General features: G+C 38.5%; 1 non-coding gene across 1 annotated transcript; it reads left to right on the top strand.

The window, feature by feature from the left end:
• The first annotated feature begins 268 nt into the window (after nt 1–268).
• LOC116467714 (small nucleolar RNA U13) lies at nt 269–372 on the top strand. The gene has a single exon (XR_004247920.1). It is a non-coding gene; the product is annotated as a small nucleolar RNA U13 (small nucleolar RNA).
• Nucleotides 373–17,950: the final 17,578 nt, after the last annotated feature.

Genomic DNA, 17,950 nt, shown 5'->3' with positions numbered 1-17,950 from the left:
TTTGAGAATTCTGATTGAGGATTCCTTTCCAAAAACAGATTTAAACAACTTATTGAGATCATTCTGCAAACTATTAAACCTAAGCATAAAAATATGGCCCAGAAAGATGGGTTGTCCAAGCCTGATTAAATGAATAACTTGCTAATGTGGAGCATAACACTTGATTTAAAATATAGCCATTATGCATGGTGATAATTTCCAGCAGGGAAAGCCCTAGAAGAACAAACCATATTCCTCAAATTTCAATCAGTGTAAAAAACAATTCTCAATCCTTTTGTAGTTTATAATCATAATGGTTGGGTTTTTATATGCATGTGTGAAATGTGCTTCCCTCAAACCTTGTTACAATGTCAATACATTACCCACCTGACATGAAAATAATAAAGTAATTATCCTTTCATCACTCAGTGGCTCTTTTTGTTTCTGTAGTATATATTTTATGCTTAAGTATACTTAGCTTCAAGTATCTTCATTTTTTCTTTTTAATAGCTTAATCACTACCAATGCTTCAAGTAACTTTACAAGAATAATTTTGCAATACTATCAAATACCTAAGATTTATATTTAAAATCTGGTTCACTTTGAAAATCTAATGATCTTCTAAATTATCTAAGTTTTTGCAGTGGTAGTTAGGATAGGACTTATAACTTTTGTAAGACTGAATATTCAAGTTTTTAAATCTTAACTACTACTAAAATATTTACACAGGCCCCGAATGAATATTAATATGACTAATATCACCAAAGGAATCTCTAATTAAGGCTTAAGCAATCTTTCTAAAATGGTATTAGGAACATGCCTTTCGGAATAAGGTGAATTGAGCATGTTCCCAAAAATCCTGCAAATAATGTATAAATTTAGTTAAGGCCAAAAAAATTAGCGGGGAAAATAGACCTATGAGCTTTCTTGACAGCAAATTGTAAGTCAAGAATGTGATGTGGCTGCCACTAAAAATGAATACTTTACAGGTAAAGAGATGCCACACTCATTTTATTCAGTGGTAGACAGACCACTTCTGAAATGCTGTATTGATTCTGCAGACATCTAAGAGACTCATCAACAAATAGAGGAGGCTTCAGAGATGGCTAGGATGGTAAAGGGTCTGAAAAACATGTCTTTTCGGGAATATTTGAAAGAACTTAGAGTGAATGACTAGAGAAGAGTTGGATGTCACAGGTAAGGGCGACACAGACACACGAATGATCTCTGGAAATATTTGAAGAGCTGTCAAAAAAGAGAGAAATTTAACTTCCTCTTTTTCTCAGCAAATGGCAGAATAGAAACACATGAGCATATCAGGAAGGTTAAGAACACAGCTTTGAAGTCAGACTGTGGAATTAAGACTTGGTTCCAGCCATTGTTGGATACGTAAACTTGGCAAACTAGTTGTTCATTAGAAAAAAAGCAATATTAGAAGTACCCATCCTTAGGTAAGGACTAAATGAGATGATAGATATGGCAGACTCAGAACAATGCCTGACAAGTGTTCAGATAACTGTTTGCATCAGTTAATTTAATAGAGATGCCTGAAAATGCATTGAGCCACTTCTAGAAGGAAATTTAGCAAAGACTAAATGACCATCAGCCAGGGATGCTATGGTAAGTATCCCTGCATTGGGTAGAAGAACTAGGTAACCTGTAAAAACCCTCTCAACTCAAAAATTCTTCACTGTTGTTAACTAGTGCTTCACTCTCCCTCCCCTGTGCTCACAGCACTTTGTTCAACCAGTATTGCAGAATTTATCACACTTTCTCATCAGTAGTTGTGAACATGTCCGTCTCCCACCTAGTTGGTGAGTTCCTCAAGGTCAGACTATGCTTCATCCATCTTTGTCCCCTATGCATCTTGCCCAGTGCCTGGCATACAGCAAGCCTTCAATAAACACTTGTTGAAGAAAGAAGATGCTCAGGGCTCAGGGCTAATGTGGACTCCTGGCTGCTTCTCTATCTGTGTGACAATTCATCCAGGAAAGGGCCCAGCTAATATTCAATCCAGGGAGCTTTCGAATTCTTGTGGTTATGCTAGAAATATGACTTGGCGGGCATGACTTTTCTAGGTGAATAAGCATTCTAATTGCACAGCGTTGAGTACATTGTGAATTTACGACGTTTGGACCGATTCCTGATGCCCAACATGTGAAGTCTCCTCCTGGCCACAGGCTGTGGCTCTTCCGGTTGATGCACATACTCTCCGCCATCCTGTTCTCCAGCTGATGAAGTGGTTCAGTCCACACTCATGGAGATCCTTATGGACATCTTCCTTTTTCTGTACTAGAAATTCCTAAAAGTGGTAAGAGGCTTAAAATTGCACTCCAGCTATAGTATTCAAAATTAAAAAGACACCTGGTCATCTATCAGGAAACTGCTTGCATGATTACTAACTCTGATTCTTGTAGTGCCTAACTTCTTCTCTGGATAAAACTGAGGCAACTTTCAGATCCCCAGACTTATTGATCCTTAATGCTTGCTTAAGTACTTACCAAAATATTATTGTTCCTTCAGCCACTCAATAAATACATGATGAGTAACTAAGAAGTATCCTAATGGCATGACGGCTTCCAAACTTGCCTAAATTATAACCATGGAGGAGCTTATGTACTCAGAGAAAGTGGTTTAACTGTCATTCAGTGGAGGAAAAATGTTTTAATACTTTAGACATTGAATTAAACCTGTTCTTAAAGAACCAAAACTCGCCAAACTACCTAAAAACTCAGGATGGGAGATGAATAGAAGCAGCAAATGAACGGCCTGCCCTGGTAACCCACAGTGTTTTGCCATGTGATTCTAAACAAACTGACAGTGGGTCTGTTCCAACACCACGCGCTCCCCTGTTCTGGAATGTAGTGAAGGGAAAGTCTGAAAGGAAAGCCAATCTTGGCAAAACCTCTTTTGTTCTCTCACATATTCCAAAGATGTGAGGCTCAGGGAACACTGAAGTCCCCAGTCCTGGGCGTGACTAAACCTGACTTTTACAAAATTCACAACAATTTCCCTTCTGTTTCCAACAGTGCGTGCAGCACTGAGAACACAGAACCTACCCAAACTGCAAAAACAAGAAAGCACATATTTTCCATCAGGACCAGCTTCTTCAGTAATAATCGGTTATTTCTTTCTGATATTCTTAAAGCCCATTCTCTTTCTATTAGCATGTATGGGGTTTTTGGTAGGAAAAAAAATATTTTCCTATGCAGCATTCATCCATATAACTTTTTAATTCTTTCTGTCATTTGTTTTCATTTTTTATGTGATTTACATCCTAACTAGTATATTGTCTACCCCCACAGGAGTTCAGATATCTATATACGGTCCATTACCTTTGGCCAGTGAGGATCAAAAGGACTGTTATATACTTTTCTGATAATTAGCAGAAGAATGGGTGAGGAAATATAAGACATAATGGTAACCAACCTAGTACCTAGCAATTCTTGTTACTATTTATTACTTATTATTGTGAGGTATGCAGTGAATTGTTTGTAGATTTAATGGTTTTGTACCCCTGTTCCTCAGTGCAGTGAATTTAGGTTTGGGTTAGTTCACAATAATTTTTGCAAAACTAAGACTTTCTTAGAAAATATTGTTAAGGGATTATCTTGTTTCCAGAGTTCATCAGTCACGGCCACTTGGCTAAACAATTTTGACATTTGTAATGACCCGAGAAAAAGCTCGAACAAACTTTACACCTCACAGAAATTAAAGGGGAAGGACCTAACATAAATGTTACCCAAAAAGCAGGTAAAGTGCTTTTCTCAGCAGGGTGATCAGAACACAGGAACTGCAGAATATCTGAAGATCAGTTAAGAAACACCATCCTTGTTCCAACTGAACAAAGTCATACCAGTGTTCTGCTTACATATGCAAGGAAAGGAAACTGAAAGGAAAGATGACTCTCTGAAAGACGACTTTCAGAGAGGTATGCTCTTTACAGTCACCGAAATGATGTCAAGAATTTTCACAGCCAGCCGTTCATCTGACAGATAGTGACCTTGAATGTGGAGAAACAGACTGGGCCCAGCATGACGTGGAATTTGTAACAGTACTCATAAATGTCCATGAGTAAAATAGAAGTCACTCCAACCGTGGTAAACCCACACTAATAAAGATAACTTTCACAATATTTTTTCACAAAACCCTGTATATCCAAAATGTTAAGATCCCCAGACATGCTGCAAGATGATAAAGATCTTCCTGTTTACATGGCCAAAACTGGGTGTGCGATTATATCATATGGCTCGTCTGAATGGAAGAGCCTCCTTGTAAAGGGTGTTTCCACAACTCCCTTGAGAAGGATCAGTTTCATGATAGTAGAATTAGTGCCACTGTGTAGATACTGGTGAGATATTCCAGCTACAGAAACTAATAACAAATTCCCCATGGTATTCTACAAGGAACTCCAAATATATAAAAGAAGGAAACGGTGTCAACCCATGAGAATCAAACTTTTTCTTCAATCCATTTAATTTTTTTAAAAAAAGAACAAAAAAAAAGACATTGAAGCAAAGCCTGAACATCAACTGTATACTCAGAGGATCCCACTGGTTATAATATCAACAAATAATGATGGTAAACAAGACTGAGGGAACGAGGTGTGCTCTGGCAATGTGGCCCTTAGGTGGTAGACATTCTCAATGCACCAAATCTAGGTTGTTCTTCTTGGAATCTGTAAAACCTCATCATGCCCAAGTACATCGACAGATGCAGGACACTATATTGAACAAAAATGTTTCTAATTCTGTGAAGAGCTTTCCTAGTTAAGGAATGCTTCACTTGCAAATTCTTATTGTCCCTTAAATAAATTTCATTGCTTTATAGAGAGCTTGCTTTCTAGGATTCCAGATCTGCTCATGATGTAATGAATAGTAATTATAACACAGCATTTGTAGTTTAAGATATAATTTTTCATAAATATTATCTCATTCAGTATCTTTGAGGTTGGACTTACTATTATTTTTTTAATATAGAGATGGAGTCTCACTCCATCACCAGGCTAAAGTGCAGTGGCATGACCATAACTAACTGCAATCTCAAAAGTCTGGGCTCAAGCAATCCTTCTGCCTTAGCCTCCTGAGTAGCTAGAACTACCTGCATGCACCACCACACCTGGATAATTTCTTTAAAAATTTTTTTGTAGAGACAGGGTCCCATGATATTTCCCAGGCTTGTCTTGAACTCATGGCCTGAAGCAATCCTTCTGCCTTGGCCTCCTAAGGTGTTGAGATTATAGCATGAGCCACACTTCTGGCCAGGACTTATTATTATTCCCAATTAAAAGATTAGGACATTGAGGCTCAGAGGGGTAAATTTTCTTTCCCAATATGACACAGTCTATGAAGAAACCCAGATTTGAATCCCTATCTTCCCAGAATTTTTTTTTTGCCTTTTTTCTATACCGTATTGTCTCTGACCAATGATGAGATGGATCAAAAGGTTTAAAAAGGAACAAGTTAGAAGCAGCCACACAATGTTTCTAAACACAGGTGAAAGCAAAAGATACATAAAACCATAGCTTTGCAACTTGTATTTTCCTTTCACAAAAGGCAGCTACTGCTGAGTCTTCATCACCTACAGGAAAGGCAATCCTTGACAGGTCTTTGTCTAAAGACAGTCTCCAAAATGTCAAGTAATGTTTACTTCAATTTGAGCTAGCACATTAGCGTAAATATAAATTTCTGTTTCTTACCACTGACATTTCATCTAATTATTTTGGAACTGAGCTTAGCCATAAAATACCAGCTGTCACAGAGCAACCTGTGTTTACTACTCATGTATTATGTCCCATAGAAGAAAGATTTGCACTCAGATTAACAAAGAAACTTTGGGGGTTACCATGAAAGGCAAGAATTTCCAAAATAATTCTAATATCAAGCCTTGACAGTTTGTTCTATCATCAAGCTATTGTTAGATTTTTTTCCAAATATAAGCCTTTTTATTATCTTTGGTTACTTTGGTTACTACGTAGGTTGCCCCTAGAGTTTAACTCAGTGCCCATGACTTCCTGCTTATAGGTAGAATTGCTTGCTGATGCTACTAACTGCTGCCATAAGTGCAGCCTTTTGTGAAGATTTTTATGAGAAACACTATCCAATTCATCTTTGCAAGCTGATCAAATCATTGGTTGACTTTTTCATATCTTAAGCTGGGTGTGGATGGAGGAGTCTGGATGAAAAACTGATGGAGAAACTTAAGTTTTTACAAATAGTGAGGATTAACCATCTATCCATAGAGGGTACCTTCCCTCCAAGTCCCCAAAGTCCACTGTATCATTCTTATGCCCTTATGTCCCCATATCCTTGCTCCCACATATCAGTGAGAACCTACGACGTTTGGTTTTCCACTCCTGAGTAACTTCACTTAGAATAACAGTCTGCAATCTCATCCAGGTTGCTACAAATGCCATTATTTCATCCCTTTTTATGGCTGATAATCTCCTTATTTTTTATATGAGGAACTCAAAATTCAGAGAAGTAACTTGACCAAGATTACTTAGTTATTTTGGGGTTGATCTATGGCTCCACAACTGCAAGTTAAGTCCTAACCACCCTCTTTCCTCAAATAGTGCTTTTTCCACTCTGCCTCACAGCTCTTGCCATTTGTAGTACGAATGTCAGATAGTTTCATGTTAATAGGAGTCCATATTTCTCACCATGAAACCTGGACCCCATTTGAATGGAAGGCATTTATGATCAGGAAATTTATCTGGACTGTCACTATTGTATCTCTCCATTACCAAGCAAAGAGCCATTATTAATGAATGGTACAGAAGATTAAGGACATCCTAGTCTGGATGCTGAAAACACCCTGGCCAACTAAGTTATTCAAGATGTCCCTCTATGTTTAGCAACAGGAAGTAGTTCTGTTGACATAAGGCAGTTTTTCAAAAGTTGTCTTAATATCTTTTCAGATCTAAGAATGTTTAACACAAATCAGAATACATTATCCTGTTTTGTTTTTGTTTTTGTTTTTCTACATCAACTCTTTACTTATTTTTAACACAGATCTGGAACCATGGAATCTAACCGAGGTAGCATTATGTCATTAAAATAAAGTTTCTGAGTCTTGTGTTGTCCATCCCATCCTTTAAATTATACCAAACTGCTCATGCAGCATTCAGCCAGCAGCCCATAAAAGCAGGTCACAGGCAATCCTACTCTGTAAACCTGGAATCCCCTTGTTTTGTCCCTAATCTTGCTCTTGCTCCACTCTATCCTAGTTTGGTCCAATTTCCAATCCCTCTCTTATCATTTGCATTCTGTGACTCACTTGGTCTTTACCAATTAACTTTTGTTGCTCTATCAAACTGTCTTTACTGCTCTTTAAAGTATCAGCTCCTCCTGGCTCCAAGTGCTTCAACTCACCTTCTCTCTTGCCATTCCTTTGGACCCCAAAATTGCATAGACAAGAATTTAGAAATGTGTCATATGAGGTCAAAGCTGCAGACAGGTCAGTGTGTGGCAATGCCATGTTTACAAGCTATGAAGTCACTATTCCCTCCCAGGGAAACTTGGCTACCATTGCTATTTGATGATGCTTTTCTCTTAGACCAACTAAGAACTCATGTGTCTGAAAAAGTGAAGAAAGATATCATTGTTTTCTGAACTTTACAACTGTTGAAGGTGATGGAAACACTTGATGCCTCTTTTATATTCATCTGATGACCTAGGAACAGCTTTGAAAATGGATTCCAACATGCTTATTGAAAGAATGCTCATGCTAGTTAATTTCCCTGCCAAAGGGTTCAAAATTAGTAGTTTGGTTCCTCTTAAGTTTATGCAATGATATGCTATGGTGATTTAAGGTAAAATATCCAGAGTAATGTTTACAGCAAAAGAAGACTTGTTTATCCTTATCTTGTCTTCTAAAACCCAGGTCAACATTTTGAACATTAAGACACACTAATCTGTTCACTTTTAGTCATTTATTTTTTCTTTGACATTTATTGTTAAAGAATAAATTAGTGCATAAAGAAATATATGGTCAGGTTCCTGAGAAAGCATGAATCTACTATGGGCAAGGCATGGATCTGGAGGAGTGTGTGTGCACATACACATGTATGTGCATATGGATACATATATGCGTGTTTCAGTAGCAGAAATTGATTTGCATTGATCCGTTCTCTGAAATTCCCAATACCTCTGGTGTCAACAGCATGAATTCGCAAACTGGTGAGTTCACAATTAGGAGCAAATTCTGTTACCAAAGAACAGAGCAAGTTAAGTAGCACATATTTAAATAAAGGAAATGAAATTTGTGATCTTTGTCTTAGTAACATTACGCTAATTAGCTAATTAGGCTTGAATATAAATGGCTCCTGAAACTTAGAAGAAAACTTTATATTCTTCAAGACTAAGCTGTTAGCCCACCATTCAACTTTCTGCCCACCCTCAAGTTTACCACCTAGCATTCTAATACCACCAAAACAAAAGAAAAACTCAGGAGAGACCCATGGAGAAGAAAAAAATATTTCTAAAACTGGATATATAACACTTTCTGCCATAAAGTGAGAATGAATCTAAGCTTCCTTGTTTCTTTTTTTTTTTAATTTTTTATTTCCATAGGTTATTGGAGAACAGGTGGTGTCTGGTTACATGAGTAAGTTCTTTAGTGGTGATTTGTGAGATTTTGGTGTACCCGTCACCCAAGCAGTGTACACTTCACTCAATTTGTAGTCTTTTATCCCTTGCCCCCTTCCCACCCTTTCCCCGAGTCCTCAAAGTTCATTTTGTCATTCTTATGCCTTTTAAGCTTCTTTGTTTCTAATTAAAAACTCCTTAATGTTCCTGGTGCCGGGTGTGTAATAGGCTATACCATTACTAGGTTTGTGTAAGTACACCATAGGATGTTCACACAATGACAAAATTGCCTAAGAATGTACTTCACAGAATTTATACCTGACGTTAAGCGAACACATGGCTGTACTTAATTTTATTCTCTGAATCATTTCATGTATTTCTGTCCTGACTTCCCAACTAGATAATGAAAGTTATTCATCTTTCCATATAGATATTAAGGTAAAATATCCAGAGTAATGTTTACAGCAAAAGACCTGTTTATCCTAATCTTGTTTTCTAAAGCCCAGGTCAACATTTTGAACATTAAGACACACTAATCTTCTATTCACTTTTAGACATTTATTTTTTCTTTGACATTTATTGTTGAAGAATAAATCACTGAATAAAGAAATATATGGTCAGGGTAATTATTTAAATAATAATTACCAGCTTCTCATTTTGTGTAGTATTGACAAATCTTTATTCAATAGGGACTTTTATCACATAAAGCAAATATGTTTTGTAAGCACTAAAGTATAGTCATACACTGAAACAATCCCCCAAAATTTGTAACTGAGAATAAAAAGAATATATTTAAAAATTAAAGTAAAAATTCATTGTTACAGTGACATTATATTCCAGTACATTGAATAAACATCACAAAACCCACTTGTGGCTGGGTACAGTGGCTCACACCTGTAATCCCAACACTTTGGGAGGCCAAGGTGGGTGGATCACCTGAGGTCAGGAGTTCAAGACCTGGCCAATATGGTGAAACTCCAGTCTCTACAAAAAATACAAAAATTAGCCGAGCATGGTGGCACGTGCCTGTAATCCCAGCTACTTGCAGTGGGTGGGGGGACTGAGGTAGGCTTGAGCCCAGGAGATCGAGGCTGCAGTGAGCCATGATCACACCACTGCACTCTAGCCTGAGCAAAAGAGTGAGACCCTGCCTAAAAAACAAAACAAAACGTAAAACAACCTCACTTGCACTAACTCATCTTTGATTTTAAAAATAATAAAGGAGACTCTGGCCAGATTAATTTGAGCAAAGAGGTGAGTGGAAAGTCAGGCCTGGGCACACTCTCTTGCTGGCTGCTGAAAGCCCCTCCATCCCAGACAAGCAGGAGGCCTGGTCTGGCTAATGCCCATGCAATCAGTCTGAGACCCAGCTTAGCTGACAGTATGAACAGATTGGCCAAATGGAAAGAAGGCTGTTGTCAAGTGAATGTCAAGAAAGTATAATTAAAGAAAAAATAAAACACTTGAAACCTCAACGAAATCAATCTACTTCCAAAATCTTTCTTAAGGAAACATTCAGAAATGCAGAAAATATGATACTATTCCTTATAGTGTTCATTCTGACAATTTAAAAATTTGAAATAATCTAAAACAGATCACTATATGTAAATGGCTAGAGTAAGTTTTGGTAGGGCCATCTCAGAACTCTCAAAGAACATGCCAAGGGGGGCCAAACCAGTCACCTAGACTAGTGAAGTTGGCTAGTGGATGTGAAGTCTCCTGATTTTAAAATACTGACAACTAATTCAAACATTTTTAATATTTTAAAGTCCAAAGAAAATATGTCTACAGGCCATACTTGGCCTCCATATCATCAGCTTGCTACATCTGATCTATGTAGTGAAATGTTTTTGAAAATTATTAAATAATTTTAATGAAAATGCTCTTTGTATAATATCTGGAGAAAATGAGTATTATTCTAATTACTTAAAATACATATGGGTAGAAAAAAAGACTAGCAGGAAAGACATCAAAACAATAATAGCTATGTGTAGAGAGAGACTATTGATGATTTGTTTTCTTCACACTTTTATGTAATTTCAAAATTAGTTTCAAATGAGGATTTATTATTTTATAATAACTTTTTAAAACCATCATAAAGAATGAAAGATACATTTGCTCAGCCTTTCATCAGGGTTCAGCATTAATGCTGCATTACTGATTGGGTGATGTCCTTAAGAAGGGACAACTCAGTAAGGATAATGTCTATTCATTTTTCCAATCAGTCATGCTAAATTTTGCGTGGAAATGACTGTGAGGCCCCACAGCTGTGAATTGCTGGAAGACAAATTTAACATCTTTAACAGATTGAGAGCACTGCTGAAGGCAGTTGTAAAAATAATGCCATGAAACATTGCATATAAAGTACTTAACCCATAGACACACTCAATAAATGATAATTTAAAAATAAAGTATTCAGAATTAGTAGGAAGTAGTGGTGCCTCGTTCTCAAATGAGAACTAAAAATGAGGGAACACACTTACTTTTTTAGTCCAAAAATAGGCATTTAAGAGTGAAACCAGAAATAAATTTGTAAAATGGATAATTGATGACAAAAATACAATTCCTATAAACATAAAATCAATCAATCTTACTAAAAAGAGAGTAGCAACAACATTCAATGGCAGTTTGCTCTTTATGCTGATATGGTTTAGCTCCATGTCCTCACCCAAATATCAGCTCTAATTGTAATCCCCACATGTTGGGGGAGAGACCTGGTGGTAGTTGACTGAATCATGAGTTTCCCCCTTGCTTTTCTCCTGATAGTGAGTGAGTTCTCACGAGTTCTGATTATTTGAAACTGTGTGGCACTTCCCTCTTTGCTCTCTCTCTTGCTCCACCATGGTAAGATGTGTTTGCTTCCCATTTGCCTTCTGCCATGATTGTAAGTTTTCTGAGGCCTCCCATTCATGCTTCATGGTAAGCCTGTGGAACTCTGAATCAATTAAACCTCTTTTCTTCATAAATTACCCTGTCTCAGGTAATTCTTTATAGCAGTGTGAGAATGGACTAAACAAAAAATTGGTACCAGGAGAGTGGGGCACTGATATAAAGATATCTGAAAATATGGAAATGACTTTGGAACTGGGTAACAGGCAGAAATTGGGACAGTTTAAAAGGCTCAGAAGAAGACAGGAAAATGTGGGACAGTTTGGAACTTCCTAGAGAATTGTTGAATATGTGTGATTAAAATGCTAATAGTGATATGGACAGTGAAGTCCAGACTGAGGAGGTCTCAGAGATGAGGAACTTATTGGGAGCTGGAGCAAAGATTACTCTTGCTATGGTTTAGCAAAGAGACTGGCGGCATAGTGTCCCTTCTCTAGCGATCTGTGAAACTTCGAATTGGAAAGAGATGATTTAGGGTATCTGGTGGAAAAAATTTCTAAGCCCCAAAGTGTTCAAGATGTGACCTGGATTCTCCTAAGAGCATATAATCATATGTGTTCACAAAAAGGTGGTCTGAGTTTGGAACTTATGTTTAAAAGGGAAGCAGAGCATAAAAGTTTGGAAAATTTACAGCCTGACCATGCAGTAAAAAAGAAAAAACTATTTTCTAGGGAGAAATTCAAGTTGGCTGCAGAAATCTGCATAAGTAATGAGGAGCTGAATGTTTCTTTTGTTCTTTCTTCCTTTCTTTCTTCCTTTCTTTCTTTCGTTCTTTCTCTCTTTCTTCCTCTTTCTTTTTCTTCTTCGTATTTTTGTTTTTTTAGAAGCTGAATGTTAATAGCCAAGACAATGGGGAAAATGTCTCCAGGGCATTTCGAGATCTTCATGGCAACACCTCCCATCACAGGCCCAGAGGCCTAGGAAGGAAAAATGGTTTCCTGGGCTGGGCACAGGGCCCCACTGCTCTGTGCAGCCTCAGGACATGGCACCCTGTGTCCCAGCCACTCCAGCTCTAGCCATGGTTAAAAGGGGCCAAGGTACAGCTCAGCTTGGGATGTGGCTTCAGAGGATGCAAGCCTCAAAACTTGGTGGCTTCCACGTGGTGTTGGGCCTGTGGGTGCACAAAAGGCAAGAATCGAGGTTTGGGAACCTCCACCTAGATTTCAGAGGGTGTATGGAAATGCCTGGATGTCCAGGCAGAAGTCTGCTACAGGGAGGAGCCCTCATGGAGAATCTCTGTCAGGGCAGTTTAGAAGGGAAATGTGGGATTGGAGCTCCGACACAAAGTCCCCACTGCGGCACTTCCTAGTGGAGCTTTGAGAAGAGGGCCACCATCCTCCAGACCCCAGAATGGTAGATCCACCAACAGTGTGCACCATCTTCCTGGAAAAGCCACAGGCACTCAATGCCAGCCTGTGAAACCAGCCATGGGGCCTATACCCTGCAAAGCCACAGGGTCGGAGCTGCCCAAGCCCTTGGGAGCCCATCTCTTGCATCAGCATGCCTTGGATGTGAGACATGGAGTCAAAGGTGATTATTTAGGAGCTTTAAGATTTAATGACTCCACCGCAGGGTTTCAGACTTGCATGGGACCTGTAGCCCCTTTGTTTTGGCCAAATTCTTCCTTTGAGAATGAAAGCGTTTACCCAATGCCCATACCCCCATTGTGTCACAGAAGTAACTACTTGTTTTTTTTAACTTTACAAGCTCATAGGCACAAGAGACTTGCCTTGTCTCAGATGAGACTTTGGACTTGGACTTTTGAGTTAATGCTGGAATGAGTTAGTACTTTGGGGGACTATTGGGAAGGCACGGTTGGTTTTGAAATGTAAGAAGGATATGAGATTTGGGAGGGCCCAGGAGTGGAATAATATGGTTTGGCTCTATGCCCTGACCCAAATCTCATGTCAAATTGTAAACCCCACATGTCAGGCAAGGGGCCTGGTAGGAGGTGATTGGATCATGGGGGCTGATTTCCCCCTTGCTGTTCTCATGATGGTGAGTTCTCACAATATCTGATAGTTTAAAAGTATGTGGCAGTCTCTCACTCACTCTATCTCTCTCTCCTGCTCTGCCATGGTAAGACATGCTTACATCAACTTTGCCTTCTGACGTGATTGTAAGTTTCCCCAGGCTTCCCAGCCACTCATCTGTACAGCCTGTGGAACTCTGAGTCAATTAAATCTCTTTTCTTTATAAATTACCCAGTCTCAGGTAGTCCTTTGTAGCAGCATGAAAATGGACTAATACATATGCCATCAAGTAGACATTAAGCTGTGTTTACTTTTCAATACTATGCCTAGAGGTTATTACTATAAGGCAGAATTATGTGCATATACTGAATGTTTCCCATTGCATTTCAGAGACTGCATTTGGTATGGTTTTATGTAGACTAATTTACAAAAAAGAAGAATCCTTAGACCAAGTCTATGTATATAGCCTAATATAAATTTCAGAATTAAAAACCAGCTGAGTAACTAAGTGGCCAGCACAGCAGGGCTTCCCCTGGGAAACTATGCATCCCTGGGTCATTTTCACACTACCATTCCTTGCCTTCTCCCAGCTCCCATTAGGCCCTTCCAATTGCCTGCTTCTAATGCAGAGCCTAGGCAGCAGCAGGACAGAAGTTGTTGCCTCTCAGCAGCCATTTAAATGTGGGAGCAGACACAGGAAACTTCCTCATGATGAAAGCCAGCCTCTACAGAGTGCCTTTTGTTCACCGATTTTTTATCCCTTTACCTGCCATGGACTCTCCCATACCAGGCCCCAATTTAGACTTCAGTACTCCTGTGTTGGAATCCTGCATTCAGCAGCAGCTTCTGGCACCCACTGACTTGACTTGAGAAATATTCACTTTTGGCTTGCCTGCTTTGATGCTGACCTCAGCCCACCCTGACTTTGAAACCATTATCTACAGCTCAGTTACTAGCATTTCTGAACTCTCTCCCCACCTTCTTCTGCACCACAAACCTACCTGTGCCTCAGATTCTCACCAGCATTGTTGACTGGGAACCACACCCTGGTCCCTCCAGGTTCTCCTTGACCATGCCCCTAACACCTGATTTCTTACAAGTCAGCAATAAAATGTGAATCTAAATGTAACTCATTAAGGAAAGCTTAGTTCAAATAATGGTTTTTAAAGTATATGTTTATCATAACCTATTTCCCCTCTTCTCTTTCTGATTCCTATTTAGCCAATATTTGTGGTTCATTGTAGCCTTTATTTTTACACTCTGCACTGTTCTAGAACTGTCTGTAGAAAAGGTGTTTGGCAACTTAGAAGAGCATGCTCTCTTATGTAATCAGCCCCAGAAAGTAATGAGTTGAAATACTAATCGTGAAGTAATCAGGTGACTTTTAATGAAGCAAATTCACCCATATCTACTTTTATGTTTTGATTAGCCAAATATGAAAATTATTTTGCATTCTCCTAACTCAGATTAAATAACACTGAGAAGAAATTGACCTCCCTGTCAAGAAGATATAAAATTTAACCATGGGTAAATGAGGGGTGATTGTTGTCACATTTTTCAATAATTTCAGAATCACATAGGATACCCAAGCAAGTAGCAGACCAAAGATAGGCATATAAAAAAGAATAACAATATCATCATAAAAATTTGTCCCTTTGGAAATGTAAATTTGATAATATTCACAAAACGAACAACTGCTTTTATTTACCTACTCTTCTTAACAAGAGTGTCTAGCTTCTGGACAAGGAGGAAAGAAGTGGTATTGTTTATCTGCCACTTTCTACTGGCCGCTTTAACAACAGATTGTACTTTCAGCCTCTGTTTGTAGCCACTCAGTCCAACGGGCATTGGGCTCTCATCCACTCAGCACTGTGTTGCACAACCTCAGACACAGCCTTTTGTGAAGTTATGATTTTGAAACTCAGACACTGAGCTCACATAGTAACCATGAGTACATGCTGGTCACCATGGCCAGAAGAGAAGAGGATGCCAGAGCTGGAAGCCACGAGCAACTCAAAGCATGCAAAGGAACAAGACATCATTTTAAGGGGAAAGGCAAGATAGAGACATTGCATGTGCCCATCAACATAACTCACTTCCCTGCTCAGTAGCAGCTGGAATAGGAGTTAAGTTTCTAGGCCTGAGTGGGCTTGTGAGTTCTAAACCATCATTGCTTAGGTTTTAACAAGTAGATTAATACTAGAAAATTGAGTCTTACCTGACCACTTCTCTTGGCTAGAATTACCATATTTTCCAGTCTTCTAGATAACAGAAGGAAACTTGAAGTGGAAACATTTTCAAGATTTTTCACTTCCTCTTTCTGCTCCTGAGGCACAGTTTTATAATCTGGAAAGGAGTACTATTATCTCCTCCTTAAATCAGTATAAAAATTGAGAGGTTAAAAACATTGTTTTGGTTCACATCATTTGGCAATAAAAGATGATCTCAATAGTGAATATTTAGGTAATAATTTAACCCAACACTATTCTCTAAATAAAACAGTACTGGGGACAAAATTTTCTAAGACACTTCTATGGAAACATTAGGGCAACTGAATTGCACGTTAACATGTTTGTCTCTGCAGGTTGCCATGTAACTTTCTCCTCTGTATCCAGAGAGTTCTGAAACAGATAGCAAGGACTTTCACTCGGTGCACTGCTGAGACATCTCAAGAGAGGGTCACTGTGAGGTACTGATGTAAACATGTCCACAGAGAACAGCACAGTATGTCACAGGCCAGGAACAAGAAGAAATGATTCAATGCCATCAGTCAGTGTGGCTCCTGCCTGGACAGCACAGAAATACTGGCAAAGATAGTGTTTTATAGCATGCTCATTAACATTATCAGATTCCTACTCTCTCCAGCATGGTTTAATAAAACTGAGAGGAATCATTTGATTTTATAGATCTTTCCAAGCTATCACTTTTATATTTTCAAGTCAAAATTAAGACTGTCCTCAAAATAGAATGTTTAAACCTGTTCATTAATGGAAAGTCCATTTAAGCTTGAAGCTTTGCCATTCCAAGTTGAATTTTGACTTTGAAACATCACTGGCAAATCTGAAAGTAAAATAAGAAAAACTGAAGCAATGGAAAAATCTCCCCTGGCCCACAGCGTTGAATGGAAGGTATTTCTAATCCTCAACATGTGTTTTAGAGCTTTCTTTTATGAAGAAGAAAGATCATCCACTACTGTGTCATGGATATCATTTCATAAGGAAAATAAATTTCTGTAGAAATAAAATTACCTTTACTTTTACATTTTTAAAAGAAACAGGCAACGTTTTAAAAAGGCAATTTCAACCTAACAGTCTCCTTATCTTCATACTTTGAAGAATATCATCTGCTCTGGAAATAGGCCACTAAATACTTTTTACTGGTAAAAACTGCAACATGAATTATTGATTATTTGCCAGAAATAAAATTGTCACTAAATGACAGAAGGAGATGTAGGTGCTCATTTTATTTGTGGCATCCCAAACTCAAATAGTATTTCAAAAAGAAAATGTAAAAAGTAATTTTTTAAATTTAGATCATTAACCTTCCCTCATTTCTAGTAAATATGGTACTGAGATAGCAGAAAGCATAAATTCCTTGAGGAAAAAATGATTTCTCAAAAGTTTCCTATATGATAACTTTAAAAGTAGAAAAGTGTTGTCCATGGCAAAAGAAAAAAGGCAGGGGAGGAGACATCCCAACCAATTATCACTATAAAGCAAGTAGAAAATTAAATCAGGCTTGGTGCAATGGGTCACACCTGTAATCCCAACACTTTGGAAGGCCGAGGCAGGCAGACCTCTTGAGCTCAGGAGTCTCTCAAGAACAGCCTGGGCAAAATGGCAAAACTCCATCTCTACAAAAAAATACAAAGATTAGCCAGGAGTGGTGCCAGGCACCTCTCGTCTCAGCTACTTGGGAGGCTGAGGTGGGAGGATCACCTGTGCCTCAGAGGTCAAGGCTGCAGTGAGCCCTGATCATGCCACCACACTCCAGCCTGGGTGACAAGGTGAGATTCTGTCTCAAACAAATAATAATAATGACCAATATCTGTTTTCAAATCACTATAATATAGTTTTTCCTCAAATTTTGAAGAATTTCTAATCTATTTTATTTTTCTGTACCTTCCAAGAAAGAGCAATTTAAAATCTGAATCAAAAATGGGTTTTCTTCATTCATTATAGAAAATAGTTAACAATTGTTATTACACAAAACTTTTTATAAAAAATTTTTACATCAGGCAGCCCTGCTGATCCAGGATATGTCCAGAGTGCCTCCCTTACATAAACCTTTGATGGTTTCATAGTAGCAGTGATAGTGACAGGAGGCAGTCAAATGCCTAGGCAGATAGGGGTGGGTCCCTGGTGAAACCCCACCTTCAAGCCAAAGACTGTTTAAAGCCTAGCTACAAGTCCTGGGTAAATCCACAGACCAGATTGAGAAGCTGTCTTCCTGGGTGGCATGCTTTCCTCTGACTGATCCCCACCCTTCGCCTATTTTACATATACCTACCCTTTCCTAATT

The sequence above is a fragment of the Hylobates moloch genome, unplaced genomic scaffold (assembly GCF_009828535.3).
Source record: "Hylobates moloch isolate HMO894 unplaced genomic scaffold, HMol_V3 SCAFFOLD_4, whole genome shotgun sequence".
NCBI classification, from domain to species: domain Eukaryota; kingdom Metazoa; phylum Chordata; class Mammalia; order Primates; family Hylobatidae; genus Hylobates; species Hylobates moloch.
The sequence above is the reverse complement of the archived record's forward strand: the minus strand, read 5'-3'. Positions and strand labels throughout refer to the sequence as shown.